This window comes from Balaenoptera musculus, chromosome 7 (genome assembly GCF_009873245.2).
Source record: "Balaenoptera musculus isolate JJ_BM4_2016_0621 chromosome 7, mBalMus1.pri.v3, whole genome shotgun sequence".
NCBI classification, from domain to species: domain Eukaryota; kingdom Metazoa; phylum Chordata; class Mammalia; order Artiodactyla; family Balaenopteridae; genus Balaenoptera; species Balaenoptera musculus.
Window position 1 is genome coordinate 40,381,981 of NC_045791.1, and position 21,901 is coordinate 40,403,881.

Below are 21,901 nucleotides of genomic sequence, written 5' to 3' on the forward strand. Positions count from 1 at the left end.
ACAGAAGCATGAGCAAAAGGTGGGCAGGATGGCGGTGACCACCGGAAAGCTCTGGAGAGATTTTGCTCAGATAAAAGAATATCAGGATGAACATGATAGGTCTAATCATGTAAATATAGTATTGTACTCTCTTCCTTATAGCTGAAAAAAGAAGAACTATGACCAAAGGATAAACAGACGCTGCACTTATTATAGACCAAAAAACCCAACCTTCTGATAGTCAGCGTTGTCCAAAGGTAGAATGAGTTCGTAGTACAAACTGCATCCCTCAACTTGGCAGAATTTCTGCGAAGCCTGGGGGTTCACTCAGAGGGTACGATGCAGAGCACTGCAGACCCTGGATGGTTGCATTAAATAACTCCTCCCAACCTTGTGACTCTACCACTAAGAAGAGGCCACTGAGGAAAGGGATTAACACTCCTGAGACACTCACATCTCTTCAGAAACATTTAATGAATGGGAGCAACTTGAGAAGAATACAGGGAGAGAAAGGACATTATATTTCGGAGAAGACAGCCAGGGGCTGAAGAGGGAGCAGCAGCAATGAATGTAGACTAGTTTTCTAAAATGCTTCCTCAGGAAACGGCTTATGAAAGTCATAGGGTTCAAAACATTTTGTTTAATGACAGGAAAGACGTAAGCCTATTTCTAAGCTCAAGGGAAAAAGCCAACAAAGAGGATAAATTGAAGGAGCTTGGGGGAAAAGGGCAGAGAAAAAATAAAGAGCAAGACCTTGGGAAAGGAGACTAGACTCAACCTGAAAATATCTGGCACAGAGTTAAGTGCTGGGTAACATGTTTAAGACACATCCTCACACGTACAAACAAAAGTATTTAAAATTATTCTCTTTTAAATAGTTATGCAAACACACCCAAGATTGGTACCAGTTTTACAACAAATATCAGAGTCTGCCGTAGTTCCATGATCTTCTAAATGACAGAAGATCATGGAATCTTGCATGGAATTCCTAAAACCATACAAACATCAAGATTCCTTTAAAATAGTCTACATGTCACAGTATCAAAATTAGATGAAGCAGGGGAGGACTGTCCAACAGACTTAACCCTGAGGCATTAGGTACTGATAATTGGGCTGTACCAATATGCAAAATAAAAGACAATTAAAAAAAAAAATTCGAGGCATGAGTGGATTACTTTAATAAAAGGTAGTATGTTGAGATGTTTAAGAAAATTCTCCCATAAGACTTATCACAGAAGTGATGTTCTAACAATAATATCTCAAAACTAGATTTTTTAAGTTTAACATGAATAGTTCCACAGTCAAATATTTTTCAAAACAGACTAAGCCAAATGACTGTTACTTACTTGAATTATTGTAATATCCTTCCTGTTCCTAGTTTCACAATTACCCAAATACATAAAATAGATTGTATTAGTCTGCTCAGAATGTCATAACAAAATACCATATGCTGGCTGGTTTAGACAACAGAAATATATTTTCTCACAATTCTGGAGGCTGGGAAGTCCAAGATCAAGGTGCTGGCCAATTCAGTTCCTGAGGAGGACTCTATTTCTGGCTTGCAGATGGTTGCCTTCTTGCTGTGTCCTCATGTGGCAAAGAGACAGCAAGCTCTCTGGTATGCCTTCTTATAAGGGCACTAATCCCGTCAGGAAGGCCCCACCCTCATAATCTTATCTAACCCTACTTATCTCCCAAAGACCCCATCTTCAAATACTATCACATTGGGAGTTAGAGCTTCAACATATGAATTTGGGGGAAACACAGGCAATTCAGTCCAGAGCATAGATAGATAACATTTTTCAAGATCATCCTCAAAAACTGCTACCAGTGATTGCTCCAAAGTCCAAATCTAACCAGATCCTTTCCTACCTAAAATTCCCTAATACTTAGCATAGTTTGGGAGTAGGATCTGAATTGTTCAGCACAGAATAAGGAGTCCTCACGATGTAGCCTTCACCCACTTCTCCAGCTTTATGTCATATCAATTCCCACATGTACCCTAAGCTATGGTTAAACCAAACTACCTGCCACTCCCAGCATGCACCACACTCTCCTTTTGCCTTCTACCTTTAGACTGAATGTTCCCTACACTAGAATATTCTGCCTCTACATTGCCGGGCTTAGTTGCACTTATTCTTAAAGTGTGCACTTAATAACCTCCTTGAGTCAGAACCTTCCCTACACCCTTCCCCCCAAAGCGGGTTAGGTGTTCCTCCTCTGGACTCACTGCTGGATCTTCTGCCCACCTCTGTGATAGACAGCACTTGCCAAGCTGTACTTGAACCGCTGATTCATGTGTCTCCCTTACTAAGCTGTGAATTCTCCTGAGGCCAGGAATAGCACCTTTGGTCCCTGTGTCATCAGCACAAGGCCTAACACACAGTCGGTATTCCAAAAAAAAAAAAAAATGAACAGATAAAAACATGAATCAAATAGACCATAAAAGAGTTTGAAAAAAGAAAATGAAAGAAGATGGAAGCAGTTTTTATTCCCAACACTTCACATTCGTCTCCCATAGACATATTTCTAGTTAGTTAGAAATTTGCACAAAGTTTTGGTGATTATTTCAGTCACCAGCAAAATGGAACACAACATAGAAATCACTACAGAGTCAAGGGCAAAGAGAGAGGAAGAGAATGAATAGAATAGGCAAACACAGAACACACAGCAGAGTGTTTATCTGTAAAACAAACTTTACACTCCCCCAATGTCACGGGTTAGTTTACTACCTTTTAACGTTTTTCATAAATGCCAATGAACAACTGGTGGACCCCTCACCAAATAAAACATCTCATTCAGACTTGCAGATGGCACTTTTAGGTATAAATTGATTAAAGCACCTTCCCTAGAAAAACAACTCACTTGAGCGTCCCTCATCAGAAATGCCAACTTTATATACAGGAGTCAGAGCAAAACTGTGCTTTATAAACTGTAAAGTCCACTACAAATGCCAGCGGTTGTTACTGTCTGAATTACCCTTGCAGGGTGATGGTCCTTCGGCAGGAGGGTGGCTTAATTAAGGGGAGGGAAATGACTTGATGCTCCATCTGACTCACGTTTTGCCTTTTTCTCCTCTCAAGAGAAACAAGCTGTAATGATACATTTTCCGATGACCAAACATTAACTCATCTGCTGAAATCTCCTCAATGACTAAAAAGTTCCTTGCTTCATAATAAACCAGTAGCTTGAAATTGTAGTGTAAATACAAGAAAGGGAGTCAAATTTTTATGCTTCTTCCTCAACCCACAACACCCTAAAAAATAATAAACTTTAATGTAATCCGAAGAGCAGATTTTTAGACATGACGCTACAAAAGAGATTATCCACTACTAGCCCTTAGTAGAGGTAGAAAAAACAGTGCTCTAATATGCTTTTGTCCTGTGGCTACAATTAAGGTTGAAAAGGCCTTCAGTTTTCCCCTCTAGGACATCATCAGATTCGAATGACTCCTGTCTCGTCCTCATCTCCCCTCGGTGTGCTCTTTCAAAAGAGCCTCCTCCACATCCGTCCAGTTGCCCCTGAGCGACTCCTTCCTGCTTTCAACTTTCACCACTCACTCAAAGCCTCTCCTCTCTTGTCCTAAAATTTGCTGATTCTATTTCTTTACTCTCTTTCATCATTCCCCTTCCCCAAATCCTAACACCGGATCTTTAATGACTCATGGAAAAGATCATTTAAAAAAAAAAAAATTGACAGTGGTCCATTGTGATACAATAGAGAATGCGTAACACAAAATAACAGCTCCCTTGATTCAAAATAACAAGTATTTATTGAGGGCCCACTGTGTGCCCTGTAAGGGCTACCAAACAAGATCAGCTTTCAACAAAGCTGAGAGCTTTGTGAGAGGAGTTGATTCATCCCCACGTCCCTCCACTCAGCTCATCAGAGTATCTCATACATAAAGGAGGGCCCCTCTGAAGTCCAGAGAGGTTTGGGCCTCTTCCACTGTGATGACTTCTGGTATTATATAAAGAAATGTCAAAACAGAGTGACAAAAACTGTGTATGTTTTAAATATTTACAAAACATGCCAGGCAATATTACTGGGTTGGTCTCAAGATAATTACACGGTCCAGTAATGAGACACAAGTCCAAAGTTGTATGATCCAGGATGCCTCCTTTCAATCCTGTTGGTATATTTCTGGGGCTCTATCATTCAAAAGTAATGTCAAGACCAATGTGAAGGCCCTTGAGAGTGGACGCTTGGACCAAGGGGCGCTCATGTCCACCACCACCTCCCAAGGTGCCTACATATAGCAGTGAGTGGAAGAGTCAGTAAACAACTCAACAGTGAACATAAGGTCTCTGTCCTCAAGGAATTTACAAACTAATTGGAAAAAAAAAAAAAAAAAAAAAGACACACTCTCCACTCCCATCCCTCTCCAAATATAATGGAAGAAATATTGCACCAGGAGACCAGGATCCCATACTGCCTCCATCACTGACTGATCCACCACAAAGTCTGTAATCTTGGGCAAGTCCTCTTCAGTACATGTAAACTTCAGGGTTTTCTTTTTCTTTTCCTGTAAAATGGAAGAATACTAATCTTGGCCCTGCCTTCTGTGCAAAGGTTATTTAGAGGCTCACATAAGATGTGGTGGTGTTTTGGTAAACTGCAAAGCCCTCCACAAATGTGAGCTACATAGGAACAAAGGTTGAATACTTAATCATGTGCTGCCTTATCATCACCATAAAAAAAAGTTAATAATATTTATAAACATATAAGTTCAGAACTTGATATTGTTGTGTCCAGGGAATAATAAGAGAAGGAGGGGAGAAAAGGTTTATGGCTATGACTTGAAAGTAAAGCAGTTTCATGGGGCTCCAGAGAGTTCTGGCAATTTTTCTGTGAATATCTGAATATTCCTTGTAATCGTTACTCCTTGTTGAAATAACGTCCATGAGTAACCACAAAGATGACTACTCCCCAAACAAACCCAGACTTATTCCCTAAGGCCCCATACTATGCCAGGCTTTTTCTGCAGTTAGAACTTCTAGAGTCATTTGCTCTAGCAAGTCTCCTCCCTCTCAACCCACTCTAATCTCATTTCCTCCCTCATGCTAAACTTACACAAACAGGACTAATGCCACCCTAAATTACCAAAACAAACTGCCCTGGAGAACGCTTATCTGTTTGGGTCACAAGACCACCTGGGAGAGCCTCCCCTTCCTCCAGGTGGATGAAGAAGACACTCCCCTTGACGTCCCTCCAGCTCCCCCAATTCCCAGACTCGGCCCTTCTCCCTGCACTCACCCCGTGGACCCTGGGGCAGATCACCCTCTCAGCCCTTCTCCCCAGGCAGGTTGATCCCCACCTTGAACTTCATGCCCGGACCTGGAGAAGCTCTCAATGGTCTCCAGCCCAGCCCTTTCTCCTGAGCTATTACCACTTTTCTTCTGACAGCTCCCCCTGGACGTCCCAGAGCCGCTCAAGCAGGACTTATCAAATTGAGCCTGTCCCCTTATAGCATTCCCTTCGCCTCCCTATTCTGTTCCGTGATCGCCGCCCACCCCCGCTGCAACCTGAGATTCTCCTCCTTCTACCTCACCACAAAGAGCAGATCAGTCAGCTCAACTCCCTCAACAGCCCTGAAATCTCTACTGTCCTCTCCAGCCACTTTTGTCACTGTTTCTTGACCAGACTGCTGTTCCCCTGTCTCCACATGAGTGTCCCCGAAGTGTGGGACATGTTCTACTGGTGGTCCCCCAACATGATGCTCCATGGTTCTTAATTTTTTTTTCTTTCCAATGGTTAATGTTTTTCCTATTACATATTAAAATAAATTCTTAAGGTGCACGTCGAGACCACATTTCCACAAGTATAGTTGCTTTGAACAGACTTTCATGCACATTGGAATAACCTGGGGACCTTTAAAAATACATCCCAGGCCAATTAAATCACAGCCCTGGGCAGGGGGATGGGCATCAGGTTTGGAAATTCCCACATGCTTCCAATGTGCAGACGAATTTGGGAATGACTCCATTAGAATGAGCCTGAAACAGGTATTTACGGAAAAAGGCTGTGCCCATTTAAAGAAAAATGAAGTAATTAGTCAAAGGTATGGTGAACAAATAGGAAGGGTGCCCAAGGGCACCCTTGTTTGCCCAGGGTTCTAGCACTGAAAATCCTGGGATAGCTCTCTGTCCCAGGCAAAGTAGGATAGTTGGTCACACTACTCAGATGAAGCAGCGCCTGAAGTTTGGGAATGAGTGCTAGCATTTCCCAAAACATGTTCAGCAAAATACCATCCACTCTCCCTGGGGTGTGAACAGCTGTGTGGCTATAAAGGGTTCCACTGTGGAATAAACTTGAAAGACCCCAGGGATATCCCAGGATAGATGATTCAATTAATGGTTTTCCTCAACGCCAGCTTCTCGGAACTTCCACTGAACTCTGGTCATTTACAGTGTCTGAGAAAAGGACATATCCTGCATTTCTCAAGCTCATATGAGGACCTTTTTTGTGGAGCACTATATGATTGAGGTTTCAAGAGACTTTCTGTTAAATGTTGCCTCACTTTTACTTCCAGGCAATTCTGGGAAAAAGCGAATCTGATAATGTCACTTCCTCATTATCAAGCTCATGCTTTAAAAAAATAAAAAATAAAAAGGTCAAACTCTTTGGCAGTGGTCTACTTTCCCAGCTCTCCCATCTTTTCCCTTCCTGTGTTCTAATGTTTTTCAAATTTTTAGAAGCATTCAAATCACCTGGAGATAGTGCTGCAATGCTGATTCTGATTCAGTAGTACTGGGGTGGGCCTGAGACTCTGCATTTCTAGTGATGCTAACTCCCAAATGATGCCATTACTGCTGATCCAAGGACCACATTTAAGTAGCATGGCTCTGGTCACACTCAGTTCTAAAGGATGCTATCTTTCCTACAAGCCTCTGTGCCTCGAAGGCCCTTTTCCCACCTGATGCCTTCCTACTCATCCCTCAAGATGCTTGAGAACATCATTACCCTGAGAAGATGACCTTGCTGCCCTCTCAAACAGAACTGCACATTCCAACTTTATGTTTACAGCTCCATTCTGGTGCTTCACTCTGGTGTAGCTTGACTATTTTTCTGTCTCTCCCAAACTGAGCTCTCTTGACAGCCTTTCTGTCTTTATATTCCCAGTGCCTGGTACACGGTAGCTAGTCAACAAATCTATACAGAAGGAAGGAGTGGCTACACAAAAGAAATGCATGAACTTGGTCTAGGGAAGACTTTTAGAAAATGAGGTTATTATACAGAATCCAATTTTCAGCTTGGAGTTTTGTGGTTGAGGATCTTCAGCAAGAGAAACAAGCAGAATTTATGCTATCATTGCACAGAGTCAAACCACAAAGGACTATCATCGCCTATTTTTTATAGGATACAAAACAATAAAATTCCCAATTTTCTCAAAGTGAAAACGAAACCCAGATAATCTTCTGATTAACATTTAACAGACTAAAATCACCAGGCACAGTGGAAAATGAAACACCATTGACCTCTAAATCTGTGTTCATCTACTTTACAGAGAATCCTTCTGACAATTCTAAGTTTAAACAAACCTTTGTGAAAAGAGTACTCGAGCAGGTTTAACGTAGTCACAGCTGTCAAAATCACGGGCAATGTATCACACTTAAGAGAGCATTTGAAAATGTGTCAATAATTATAATTAGACACTTGTACCAGATCTAATATACTTTCACTGCCCTTTAACTTCAACTGATGTGAAATTAAAACCAGTTTCTTAAAAGTCCAACTCTCAGAACATAATTTAATTCTAAAGTAGATATAAAACCTGTCACACTACTGAGATAGAGTACATTTTACTCAAGAGGAGAAAAGGCCACAGTATTGTAATACATCATTTTAGGTAAGGTGACCACCTTTAATGCTGAAAGGGTAAAATATATTATCAAGGTGACAAAAATCTTCCAATATTTACTTCACCTCTTTGTATTTAAAGATTTTCTCTTCAAAATTATGCATGACCCGCACAGCCCAGAAATAATAACTATTAACATTCCAGTTTATTTCCTACTGGTCTTTTTTTCTCTATATCCATATAGTATGTAACTACAAACCTGAATTGTACTATGGTTTATGTTTATGGAATTGTACATAATTTATGTATATGGAATTATACTGTTTTAGTGTCCTGCTTTTTCTACTTAATGTTGTTTTATATAACCTCCATGGTCATTCTATTCATTCCAAAATTTTCTTTGTGCCTACAATGGATAAGGCAGTAAACTAGGGACAGGATACACACACAGGGAGTAATAGACAGACATAGTCCCTATTCTCAATATTTACCCCACAGATATACTAACAGTATACATACATACATACACACACACACACACACACACACACACACACACACACACAGTCTTTGTGTATACATACCTAACCTTTACAGGTTATTGTAGAACATTTAAGTCATTTCCATTTTTTTCTTTTTCGCTACTCTACAGAGACTTGAATAAATTTGTATACTTAAAGAGCTTTAGGGATTTATTTGTTTGTTTTTTGATGAGTAACCAAGGGCTCAAAATCTTTTCCAGAAAAATTACATTTATATTAGCAGCCCAAAATTTCCAAGTCTTTCAAATGAAAAAATCCAAGCATGTTGCTTAATTTTAGAGGAACCAATTCTAAAGAAAAAATGCAGTACAGGGAATAAACATGAATTTTATATTACATTTTATTTACTTGGTTTTGAATTTTTAAATACATCTAATTTGGTACCCACCAGGAAATCCAATCATCTTATTAATCTATACCAGTTAAATACCTCAAAATATTAAATAATCCCCTATTTTCCCTTCTTCATATTATAAAATACTTTGAAAGAGCTAAAGTAGTCTGCTCTGGTCTGTTCCAAAGTCATAAATAAAATTTCGCTGTTTCTTAAAGACTGTCTATCATAGGCTTATTGCTTTTTTAAAAAAGCTATTACAAAAATAAAATATTTTTCCCTAAGTCTAAAAATCCATTGCCTCTATTCTTGCTCAATAATAGAAAGCTGACTATATGGGTTTCTTGGTCACTAATGCCTACTTACCACTCACCGTATTTTAAAAAAAGAAAAAAAAAAAGAGAGAGAGACAACCAACCATATAAGCTCTGCTTTTAACATAAAGCACAAACCAGACCCAGTGCTTTAAAACAATCAAAGTAAAGCTGTGGTTAGCAAGGCTCCCAAAGCCTAGGGTTCTTCATAGACTCAAACTTACACAGGGAAAAAAAAAATCATCAAGCTCCATTTACTGGAAGGACCAAAACGGAGGAAGACTGAGAAAATCAACAAATTATCAAACTTTAGAAACAGCTGAGTCTATGCCCTTCTTCACAGATGAGGAAAGAAAAGTACTACAAAGAAGAAGGTTGATAAAGTGACTTTCTTGGGCCACAAAATTGGTTTACACCAGAGGACAGACTAGTGCTCGAGTCTTATGGGTTACTTTCTCATTTCCACCATGCCATTTTGCTTCACTGACACAACCCAATATCCAATTCATGATACAACCTATACCGTAATTTCAAATGTAAATACCCTTTAATTCAGCAATTCCAATCCTAGATATTTACCCCCAGATATACAGGAGATAGACAGAAAGACAGACGGATCTACATATACATCTATATCTAAATCAATATGTAGATATAGTAGTAAATGTAAAGCTAGTCACTGCAACATTGTAACACATAATGTTACCTAAAATAACAAGTGAAAGACTGGCTGAATACATTATGATACATCCACACAATGAAATACCTTTCAAAAGAATGAGGAAACTCCGTGGTAGTGATAGCAAACATTTCCAAAATAAATTAAATTTAAAAAGTCAGGTGTAGAATTGAAATGTGCACATTATGATACAATGTATAGGAAAAACACATTAGTATGTGTTTGTAAATGTAAAAGGTATCACTGGAAGGATACACAATTAGTTTTAATCACTGTTTTTCTCCAGGAAGGTAAAGTAGAAGGCTGGAGGACAAAAGTTACCTTTCACTGTATACCCTTCCTATACTTCAAGTCTTGCCTTGAGCACATGTAACATAACATAAATTTCGTTTCTAGAACAGAAAATATTTTAATGAATGATTTTTGATTTTGATCTTAAAAATATATGATTTTTAAGAAAAAACTTATAAGAACCCATATTAACATATATATGTAATGAAATAAAGCTATGTGTGTATTAGAAATAAAAACACCAATTTGAAAAAAAAATTTTTTAAGAGTAGGATGGCCCAAAAAGGAGACTGAAATGTCCAAGACAAAAGTCTTTATGAGAACAAAAGAAATGCCCTCCTGGAAGATTTCCATGTTCAATACCCACATCTGAAAAAGATTCACTCCACCTGTGCTTAGACTGTCCTAAAACAATAAGACCCTTAGGGATTAAAAGGGAACCAGGGGAGAAGGAGAGTAGCTGAGGTGGACCTAAACTGATTAAGTAACAATGAGTTGGAGGGAATCCTAAACAAATAAGCCAAGAGAAGGAAAAAAAAAAAAAAAAAAAACCTCATCTGAATTTGAAAAGGACATTCCATTCCAAACTGAACCATTCTCTGACATTTTCCCCCCATCTCAGGACTACAGCAACATTTTCTATCACCTGTGTACCAAAAAAGAAAAAAGAAAAAAAGTCATTGCTTGAATCCTTTTCACCTAAGTAAGGCTTAGCAAAATAGGCATAAACATAAGTTACAGGTGTCACTCATCAAAAAGCATATATGCCTTTGATTCTATGAGCAGATGTTCATCAGTTCCCATGTTTAAAAGCTGAAGATTGTTATTGTACTCCTTTGTTAGGATAAACATTTGGTTTATTTGCAAGACAGGGCACTTGACCCAAAAAAGTCAATAAGAGACTTTGAACTGTTTGTAGCTGGTTCATTTTATCATTCAGACCTTAGCCCACTTCTTCCCATTTCCAAAAGGCATTTCCATCCTCTTCCACAGCTCCAAGCCCTTATCTCCAGGGTTCCAGGATCATATTTGACAGGGTTCCAGTCAACTCCTCACTAGACTCAAGTAGGCCCTCTTCTAGGTCTGTGTCCCACCAGAACCTCAAGGCTAGTACCATGCCCTATCTCAAACCAGCTCCTCTTACCAACCTTCTGCTTTCTTTTAAGATCAACACCATTCTCCTAGTCATCCAGGTTCCAAAAGTCAGATACGTTTGTCCACCACCCATCCCTCCCTCTCTTCACAAAAAATGATATATTCACTCTACAGCTTCTCCAGCCCAAAACCCTAATTCTACCTACTTTCATTTCCTCCTAGGTGCTGGCCATCTACCTTCACCACTAAACTAACCATCAATCGCCAACGAAGGCTATATAACAGGGGTTTCACACTCATATGCCTATAGCGACAATGCAGTTAGCACACAGTAGTGAGGCAGGCTAGGGGTCCAAAGAAATAAAGAATAAATAGCAACTGATGCTGGGCCTCAGTATCCGGGGGAAAACAGGATGAGCCAGGACTGTGGTAAAGACAGCACACACGTCCCCGCAGACAGACACAATCACAATCACAGGTTTCCTGCAGGAATATGGGCCTGCTGCTGCCAGAGCTTTCAATTTTACAGGAGTAGGTGGAAATTTGGACATTTTGTGGGAAATTTCCCCATATTTAAATGTTGGCAACCATTTAAAAAAATGTTTTGAATGCAGTATCAAACAGGACACAACTCTGAGGTGTATTCAGCCCAGGGGCCATCAGTTTTCAACCTCTGCTATAAAGCATGGTGACTTGGGGATGTATAGCCTGGGTTAAAGCTCAGACGTGGGACCTTAGACATCCTCCATCACCCCTCTGAGTCTCAGTCTCTCCTTCTGTAGAATGGGGATAATAAGATGAAGTGTCTCACAGAGTTGTATGAGCCTTAAATGAGAGAATGCAAGTAAGGGGCCTGATCAGGTCCTCCTTCACAGGTATTATTATCTTATTGCTGCTCTTTAAAAATCAAGTCTAAAATCTCTAGTCTGGCATTCAAAGTAAACCATAATTTGGCTCTGAATCTCCCTTTCTAAGTTTTCTTCTAAAGTGCTCTTACCTTAAGGTACTCCAATCACATCACAAAGAGCTTTTAACTTTTTTAACTTCCAGGAATTACCATATATGCTTGGCAAAAAAAAAAAAAAAAAATTATAAAAAAGTGGGAGAGGGTATGCAATATAACCATTTAAACAGCACTGGCCATTCTACTCAGGACACTTTGGCCTGGAAATTAGTACAAACCCAGAGACATGAGTCTGCTGTTCCTTTGAGATGTCTCAGGTCTTAATGCCTCTCCAAGAAGCTACACCTCAAGGCACTGAGTCTGATTCTAGTGATTAAAAATATATACAACTCTGGGACTTCCCTACTGGCACAGTGGTTAGGAGTCCGCCTGCTAACGCAGGGGACACAGGTTCAAGCCTCAGTCCGGGAAGATCCCACATGCCGCAGAGCAACTAAGCCCGTGTGCCACAACTACTGAGCCTGTGCTCTAAAGCAGGAGCCACAACTACTGAGCCTGCGTGCCACAACTCCTGAAGCCCGCGCACCTAGAGCCCGTGCTCCGCAACAAGAGAAGCCACCGCAATGAGAAGCCCACGCACTGCAATGAAGAGTAGCCCCCCGCTCACCGCAACTAGAGAAAGCCTGTGCTCAACAACGCAGCCAAAAATAAAATAAATAAATAAATAAATTTATTTTAAAAAATATATGTACAACTCTATTTTTTACAACTTGACTCAAACAAAAGCCAACTACCTTGTATTTACTTGCCCCATTCCCTGGTTTTGGAATGTTGCCTATTCCACAGCCTACACACATATAGATACCTCTCCAAATGATAACATCAAAATGGAACCTCTTTCCAAGGCCAGCCAAACAGCTACTTCCTCAAAGGTGTTGGTTGATCCTTATCCCTCTGTATCTTGTGACCAAGATACTCAGAGTTCTGCCCTTCATAGTTACATGTGTGATTCTTCAAACCCTTAACTCAAGTGCACCTTAAGATCAACTTGGTTTTACTGAACTTGACAAATGCTTAATAAATGAACGACAAAGAGGGGAAAAAGAGGAAGCAGAAGCAGCAGCAAGGCAGGGAAATGTTAGTGATAAAGACGATGACAACAATGATGGTCGCCGCCATGGGACTGCGCTCTTACTTACATCTCTGAATGCAAAGAGCTGTACCCTACTAACCACGTGTTGCGTTTCTGAACAATAAATGTACAGGGGTATCTTCCCCACCTCTCTCTCGTCCTTTTGGGGCATGTGACCTGCATAGGCACTCCTGCTGTCCCCATACTATGAAAAATTACCCTCCCATTCAAGTATAATCTAAATAAACAGGTAGCTAAGTGGCTCCTGCCACCAGTTTAAATTAATTAGTCCCACCTTCGATGCTGATTGGGATCAAGATAATGATGCACTCTTGAAGCTGGTCCAAAACACATATTAGTCACTTTAATCAGATTTGGAGAAACAAGCAAAGACCCCTACACAGAGAGAAGAACACCAGGATTGGGGGGAGGATGGGGGAGCAGACGGGTCTGCAGAGTGACTGAGACTCATACAAGAAGAAAAACAGAATTCTCACCCAGATTAGAAAATATTCAGTGAACAAATTAAGGCTGATTTTCACAATACCTAGAATAGGTTTTTCTAAAGGGCTGCTTAGAACCCATTAGCAAGTTGTGAAATCAATTTAGTAGATAGAGACCAGAAGTTTTTGTAACAAAAACTGAATAGAAATTAGAAAGCATTGCAATAGTGTTTTGTAAAATGTGTAATTCAGCTTTTTTTTTTAATCATCTTAATATGGTTTTTTTAAAGGCACAGGCTTTTTTTTTTTTTTTTTAAAGATTTATTGATTGATTGATTACTATGTTGGGTCTTCGTTTCTGTGCGAGGGCTTTCTCTAGTCGCGGCAAGCGGGGGCCACTCTTCATCGCGGTGCGCGGGCCTCTCATTATCGCGGCCTCTCTTGTTGCGGAGCACAGGCTCCAGATGCGCAGGCTCAGCAGTTGTGGCTCACGGGCCCAGTTGCTCCGCGGCATGTGGGATCCTCCCAGACCAGGGCTCGAACCCGTGTCCCCTGCACCGGCAGGCAGACCCTCAACCACTGCGCCACCAGGGAAGCCCTGTAATTCAGCTTTATCTTTAATATGCGTGCGTATGTGTGTATGTGCGCTCAGTCATGATGTAAAATCAACTGCTGAGAGTCAAAAATGTTTTTAAAACACTGAAATAGAACGTTTGTGTTTATATAATCTCTGGGGACTAAGATTTTCCATTTTTTACTAGGCCACACTCATAAAATAGGAGAATGTTTGTTCTTGCCACCTGTTGTGCACAATAGTTCAGTTCTTCAAGTTCAAAAAAGCCTATAAAAAATATCATTGGGCACACTTTTCCCTTACCATTTTCCTATTCCCATAAGGGAAGGTAAGAGTCACTCTAGAAAACCACCTACACTTTTTCTTCCTACTGGTTGTCCCTCCATATATTTCTATCTCTTGTCAGTCCCTGACATCAAGTTACAAGTCCAAAAGCTTTGGCTCTCTCGGTGGTTATTTGCTTATAAGCACTGAACTATCACTTAAGGAGAGTGAACAAGCACATTGGATTTTCACCCAGAGTGTAACACCGCTTATCAGTCACGGCAAAAGTGAAGATTCAGAACTTGGTTTAAAATAGCTCCTCAACCTATCCCCTCTAGACCAGAAATGCTTTTTCTCAAGTTCTTTTTATGGCTCATTTTTCTCAGTACCTGCTCTCCAAACTCCAAGTATCATCCCACATCTAATATCTAGCTTTGTCCGAGATCACCCCTACCTTCCTTTATCCCCTCTGCACATTTCTCTTCAAACTCAAGGTTATTTTTTAGTTCAGTCAATAATTCTTCCAAAAATGCCTAAAAAAGAAAAAGAAACAAAAACTAGAGCAATCTTATTTTCAATGGCATCCATGCTGCATGGTGGCCACAAAGGCCCATCCGGCTTTCATAGATGAGCAAGGCACCCAGCTGTCACGCATTCGAGTGGAAAAGGTCTACGTGGGACACCCACTCAAATCAGCCCTTAAAAACCTACCGAAAGAGGAGTTTACTTTGGATTCTGTCCATTTTCCCAAGAGGTCATCCACCTTCCACCTCTCACATGAGCACTGTCTACCACACTATTTTCACAGTCAACTGTTTGAGAACATATGCAACAGGAGAAAGTTAGTGTCAAGAAGTCAATTCACCAGTGTTTGAGTCCCAGCCACACACATGGTACTGCAGCAGTCCTGGCTCTGCAGGCTAGGAAAAATTAGTTGAGGTATTTTTCCCCCAAAAAAGAGGTGTCATCCTGAACTCCAAAAACAATCAAAAAAAGGAAACATATACGAAGAGAATACAATAGATGTTTGTTGAGTTCACTAAGTTAAAATACCAAGCATAATAAAGGAATATCAGAAACAGTTCCTTCAACCTAGAGTGTCTTTTGTCCCTGGTTCCCAAACACATTTAAGGACTTGTGTCTGGCATTATCTTGTCTTGCGACCGCCTCCCTGACTGTCTAGAGCACTGGCTTCCTTTGCTCCTTTCACGTGCAACCATCCAATCATTCTCTCAGCAATTAAAAAACAATTTACTGACTGTGTGGTCCAGGCCAGGTATTATATTAGGTGCAAGAGATACACAAAAGATGAATACGACACAGTCCTTGCCCTCAAGGAGCCCAGCGAGAGAATTTGAAAAGCCTTAAATTGGTGAAGGGAAATGAATTGTGTAGAACTTTAAAAATGGAGGAATGAATAACTTAAAGCCCTTGCCCTCAAAGAGATCAATCAAGTCCCAGAATGAGTAGTGAAGATGACCAAACACTAAAAGAATGTCAAAAGGCAAAATCCAGGAAGCATTCTTGCTTGCAATGACCAACCATTCTGAGCCCTGAAGGATTTGACCGTCCTCAAAAGTGGGGGAAAGAGGGATAGGGCAGCCAAGGTTTAGCCTTATGATGAGAGAGCTGAACTCCTGCAAACCCATCAGGACACCTGTGCTAAATCGGACCCTCTGACCTAGCCCATCCTCCAAAAACAAACTTCACCTGCTGCATGAACCTCCACAAAATTTGGAAAGGCTAAAATGTAAAGTCACTTTCCCAGTCACAGAAATAAAGGTCAAATACCCAGAGCAAACAATGAAGCAACTCGAATGGGCAAAGTGGAATGTTGGTCAAAGACTGAAACCCAAAAATCAAACAACTGAGTAGCGGTGGCTCTGGAAAACAAAGCTCTCCTGGATCACAGAAGAGTCTTTTAGACATATAAACAAGCTCAGATTTCCAGAAACACATATAAGAGCACAAGAATATTATTCGACTGTGCAGCCGGTTTGAATATTGGGGGTGGGGGAAATATTTGTTTCAACTTCAAAAAGGAAGCTGCTGGGTCTCCTATTAGTTAATTTTGAGAGCATAAGTTCAAGTAAAACTACCTTCTATCTGAACCAACGGCAGTGACGTGCCAACCACACCAACTTGACGAAGCTCTTTCACAAGGGGTCTTTAATTTGAAGGCCCTTCCCAATAGACAAATCCTGGTTTGGAACTTCTGATTCTTAAACTAGCATGGCAAGCAAGGGCAGTCTATGGCCAAGTATTAAAAAAGAAGAGGTAAGTATTCCATTTGGTTCTTTTAAGAGCTGGAGTTGGCCACAGAAAGAAACACAAAGTTTTCACTCCAAGAGATCAAAGAAAGCATTTTGTACCAGGAAACCCAATTCAAATCCTCATTTCCAGGAATAAAGCCACAGTGCCCAATATTTGCTTGGGAAAACAAAACAGGAGACTATGTGGACTCCAATTAAAATCTCTGATGGCTTTATTTCAGAGCCTCGCCAGTTTAATGCTGTGAACATTTTAGCCAGGCACTGCTTTAACTTAAATAGCGGCTTCCCAGTCTGAATGGTCACACTTACACTGGTAAAACCGAAAGCGTTTTAACACTTCATGACAGCATTCTTTGCCCCATCCTGAGCACTAGATATATAAGACAAGGTGATGCTGAGAAGTGCCAGCTTCAGCCCAGCCCATGTCTCCCATAACCGCCGTCAGGAGAAACCACACAACAGTCCGTGCTGTTATTCTAGTCACAGTATTGGAAATGAGAGTGGAAGCAGGAGAAAATGGGCAGGGGGCAGGGGGGACATACCTCAATCTTATTCAGGTACGACAACAATCAGCTTGCTTTAAAATTATCACCTGGGGTCTTGTCAATCAGCCAACAGTTCTTGCGTGCCTACTTCACACAGGCACCAAGCTAAGTCTACACAGTGCAGTGAAATACTCCCCAAGTAATCATTATGTTAATGGTTATGTGTTTAATTTCCTTTATCTTTTTATAAAAAAGTATGCATCGTGTATGTAGGTTATAAAGTCTAAAAATAAAATCAGCACCCATGAACACATCACTTAATCCAAAAACCAGAATATCACCCAATACTGTATCATCTAACTACCTCCTCCAACCCACCCAGATCCCCAGGTCCCCACAACACACACACACACACACACACACACACACACACACACAAACACACAGGATATTAGCATTATCCTGAACTTGGGTTTCAATCTAAGTATGAATGCATCGGGCTTCCCTGGTGGCGCAGTGGTTAAGAATCCGCCTGCCAATGCTAGGGGACACGGGTTCCAGCCCTGGTCTGGGAAGATCCCACATGCCACAGAGCAACTAAGCCCGTGCGCCACAACTACGGAGCCTGTGCTCTAGAGCCCGTGAGCCACAACTACTGAGCCCACGAGCCACAAGTAATGAAGCCCACGCGCCTAGAGCCCGTGCTCTGCAACAAGAGAAGCCACCGCAATGAGAGGCCTGCGCACCACAAGGAAGAGTAGCCCCCGCTCGCTGCAACTAGAGAAAGCCCGCGTGCAGCAACGAAGACCCAACGCAACCAAAAATTAATTAATTAATTTTTTTTTAAAAGTATGAATGCATCTTTAGGATTATTTCCTAATCATAACCAGTGAGTTAGCTTTCCAGATACAGCAGTGTTATATTGTTTCTTCTTAAAAGATGATGTCTTTAAGGGTTTTTTTTAAAGGTGAATCGTTGCTTTAAAGACAAATACTAACTAATTAATAGACTGAGACAGACTTAGCTATGGTAAACTCATGAAGACAGTGTACAAATGAATGACCTTTGGCAAACACTGGCAAGAATGGCCGAGAACATGGGTTCCACAGTCCCACAAACTCCTGGTTCAAATCCCCCACTCCACCACTGACTAGCTCTACAGCTTAGGGCAACTTAATTTTGCCAAGCCTCAATTTCTTATTGTAAAGGAATGAAATGATAATAAAACATATGGTTGTTGTGAAAATATAATGAAAAAGTGCGTGTAAGGAGCTGAGCACAGTGCCTGGCATGTTGTATCCACTCCACCTCCTCCCCAAATCAACATGTCTGTCATTAAATTCACTCAAAACACATCAGAGGATTTTGCCACCGTCAGTAGTTTACTTCTCCCTGATTTCTAACATGTAAAAATAAATCAAGAGTCAGGGATCCAACAGCAGAGCAAGCACAGAGGAGAGTTTCCAGTCCCAGCTCCTGTTTGCCTAAAGTACACTATTTACGCATTGATTCCATCTTCACCTCATGACCTTGAATAGCAGGATCATTTTTCAAACCCATTCCTACCCCATCCCTCCCTCCCACAGAAAGCTGGACTTCTCAATCCCACCTTACCTAGAAGCCTATCACGATCATCACGGGACTAGTTCTGTGCAATCTAGGGTAAGATAGAGGCATAGTCTCTACTTACTGATTCAATCAGTTATCCGTTCTGTCGACAAATGCACAAAATTTGGTAAATCACTACTTTGAAAAAAGAACATTACAATACTATTAATGGAATTAAGTTCCTCACTTCTGAAATTAATTCGCCACATTCCTGAATATGGCATACTCCTCCATCTTTACTCTGCATCCTTAGTATCCTTTTAAATTACTTAAAGGTAACAAGAAACTTATTCGGATTCAAATGATCACTCTCTTCCAAGGTACGAAAGTTGTAAAACTACTACCTATATCAAGTTTTATTTAAAACCACTCTCTCCATTTCAAGTAAAACTTACCCATACTTCTAGAAAAGGAGAGAATGAACCCATCCCAGCCCTTGATTTTTTTTTGCCATCCACCCAGAATTTATTGCAACATCATTCACCATCTTTGAGTATTTTCAGAAGGGGTGATGGTAGAAATGCGATTATCCAACACACAATGCCATCAGTCTAAGGCCTACACATCTCAGCCTCAAAAGACTTCTGTTTTTTTAATCCCAGGACAGAAAACAAAAACAACTCAATCACAAGAAAGGAGACTTGGTCTTAGAAGCCAGGTGATCCAAGTCCTGACCAGGCCTAAGATAACCTCCCAACCCCTGTGTCCCCATCAGTGAAATGGTGAAGATCCGTATTTCATACTCAAGCATACTGTAAAACTGGGTGGTGAGGCCAGTGTCTGAGGTCAGCACAAGTCTAGTGTCTGCTGGCTGCCCGAGCCCGGGCCCCCTGCCAGCCACCCACCTCCAGAGACAAGTGCCAGGACATACTATAGTGTTTCCATTTAAGGATCGCCACTTGGATCAGCCCAGCTCTTGAAATTTCTTACCACCACCTTTCCAGGAAGAATTTTTGGGGGGGAAAAGGGAGGTGGTGTCTATTTTTTGCCACCGCCTTTCCTTGGGCTGTCAGAGCAGTCTGCATCTGTGGGACAGGATTCTTTAAAACCACTGGGTTAGCCATGTCTAAATGCGAGGGCCTCTTTTCAAAAATATACAAAGTACGTATGAGATCAGTCCCTTTTCTCATCATCATCGAACTCCCACCTCACAAACTTCGAAAAAGAAAGAAAGTCCAATAAAATTAACAAATCCATTGTATTACTTTGCTACCTCTCTCCCAAAGCCACGTTAAGCACAACTTTTTAACCAAGACATTTCTTTTGCTACTAAGTGGAATGTTTTCTTCCCTAAGTAGCTTCTTGAAGAGTTTCTCTCCCATGCAAGGAGCGTTCAAAACTCCCGGGGAAAAGAAGGGGAGTCTGGGGAGAGTGGGAGACTTATCTGGCACAAACTGGACAGAGCTGAGGCAGTCTAGAACCCGACGGAAGTTAGGGAGTCCGGCAGCCCCAGAGGCCCACATCTCTCCCCAGCGCACCCAAGGGTCTAGCCTCGTTGTTTTGGTGACCGTGTTGAAGGAAGGATTTTAAACTTGGCAAAGTACCGTGCAACATCTGTAACCACATTTGCCTTCTGGGGATCGGAAGATGAATCCCACATTCCTGGCTTTCAAGCTTTTTTGAAACTGCAGCTAGGAAGAACTGAGGGAGGGAGGGCGTTGAGCAGAGTTTATTGGCTGTCTTTCCAGCAGAAAATTCCTCTTGGAAGAGACGGATATTTTGAGGGTGGGGGTGATTCGCCCATCCCTTTACTCTCTACCAAGCTCAGCTAGGAAGGTGAGCCCCGTGGCCAGGCGGTCAGATCGATTTACAAGTCAGAAGCACGCACCCTGAAGGAGTTCACTACATGCACACACGCGCGCACACACACACACGCACACGCACACACACACACACACACACACACACTGCAAAGCAGAGACCACCGCACTCCGCGCCTCTGCCCTCTGCCACATCCCACCGGCAGTTCAGGCCCACAGCAAGACAGTTTTGTTCCGCGGCGGCTTCCCCCACCGAGAGTGAATCGGCTTGGGGGAGAAAGGAATGAAAGCGAGGGGGAGGCACCTCAGACGCCCACCCTCCCACCCCCAATTCCTGCCCCTTCTCCCGCTAGGCTCCCTCCTCCCTCGGTCCTCCCGGCTCCGGCAGGCGCGGCCGGCGACCTGCACTAACCTCTGGTCCCGCGGCGGCGGGGGGCCGAGCCGGGGGAGGCGGAGTGCGAGCCAGCCGGGCGCTGCAGGTCGGCGCGGCACGGCGCGGGGCGGGGCGGTGCAGCCGGCGAGGGAGCCCGGAACTCCGCGGGGCCGAAGGCCGGCGGCCGGCCCAGAGCGGCAGCGGCGGCGGCTGCGGCGGACGGGTTCGGCGAGCCGGTGCGGGGCGCCGGGGGCTTTCCGGCCCTGGGGCCGGCGCGGCTGGCCGAGGAGCAGCCTGGCAGCGGCGGCGGCAGCGGCAGCCACCCCGGGGAAAGAGCCGGAGGAGGGAGGGGAGGCGGGGTGAAGAGGAGGCGGAGAAGGAAGGGGAGGAGGGCGGGCGGAATAAACTTCCCGAGGCGCTGCGGCACGGGCTGGAAAGACGGCCGCGGGCAGGCCGGGTGGGGGCTGGCCCGGGGGGCGGCGGTGGTGGGGGGGTAGGACGGTCACTGAGAGTAGAAAAGTTCCCCCAGCGCCGAGGGGGAGGCTGCGGCTGCGGCGGCGGCTGCAAAGAGCAGGAGCCGGAGCGGGAGGAGCGGGAGGAGGAGGAGAAGGAAGTGGCTGCGGAGCGCTCGGCCAATGAGTGTCTGGAGCTGTGATTAACCAGGCAGCAACACATCATTTCCTCCCGGCGCGGATCCAGGGAGCCGGGAGGGAGAGGGAAGGCGGCGGGGCGGGGCCGTCCCCGCGCCCCCTGTAGGCGCCTAGCCGGGGGCGAGCCCGCCGAGCCCCGCCGAGCCTGGCCGAGCCGCCCCCGGCGCGCCCGGCGCTGTCTGGCCGGCAAGGAGGAGGCTGCGAGCGCGCCGCCCGCGGGGCTCCTTGGAGGCGGGGAGGCGGCGGGGCAGGCCCGAGCCGGGCTCCCACGGCCGGGGTGGGAGGTGGCGAGGCTGCGCAGCGGGGTGAGTGCCCAGGTAGGCGCGGGCGGGGCCGTCTGGACAGCTCCCGGGGGCGGGCGGGCCGGCGGGCCGGCGGGTGGGCGGGCTGCCTCCCGGGC

The 21,901-nt window shown here is 43.2% G+C and overlaps 1 protein-coding gene across 5 annotated transcripts in view; it reads right to left on the minus strand.

Annotated features, from left to right (window-relative positions):
• The window catches only part of ACVR1 (activin A receptor type 1), a 125,274-nt gene extending 103,891 nt beyond the window's left edge, over window positions 1–21,383 (minus strand). For 2 of the 5 annotated variants that reach the window (XM_036858193.1, XM_036858194.1), the window contains exon 1: window positions 20,891–21,382. The gene's annotated coding sequence lies outside the window, so the exon portion shown is untranslated. Of the gene's footprint in view, window positions 1–2,711; window positions 2,731–20,890 lie in introns of those variants that run through there. The other 3 variants (XM_036858197.1, XM_036858196.1, XM_036858195.1) reach the window with 2 other exon arrangements.
• Window positions 21,384–21,901: the final 518 nt, after the last annotated feature.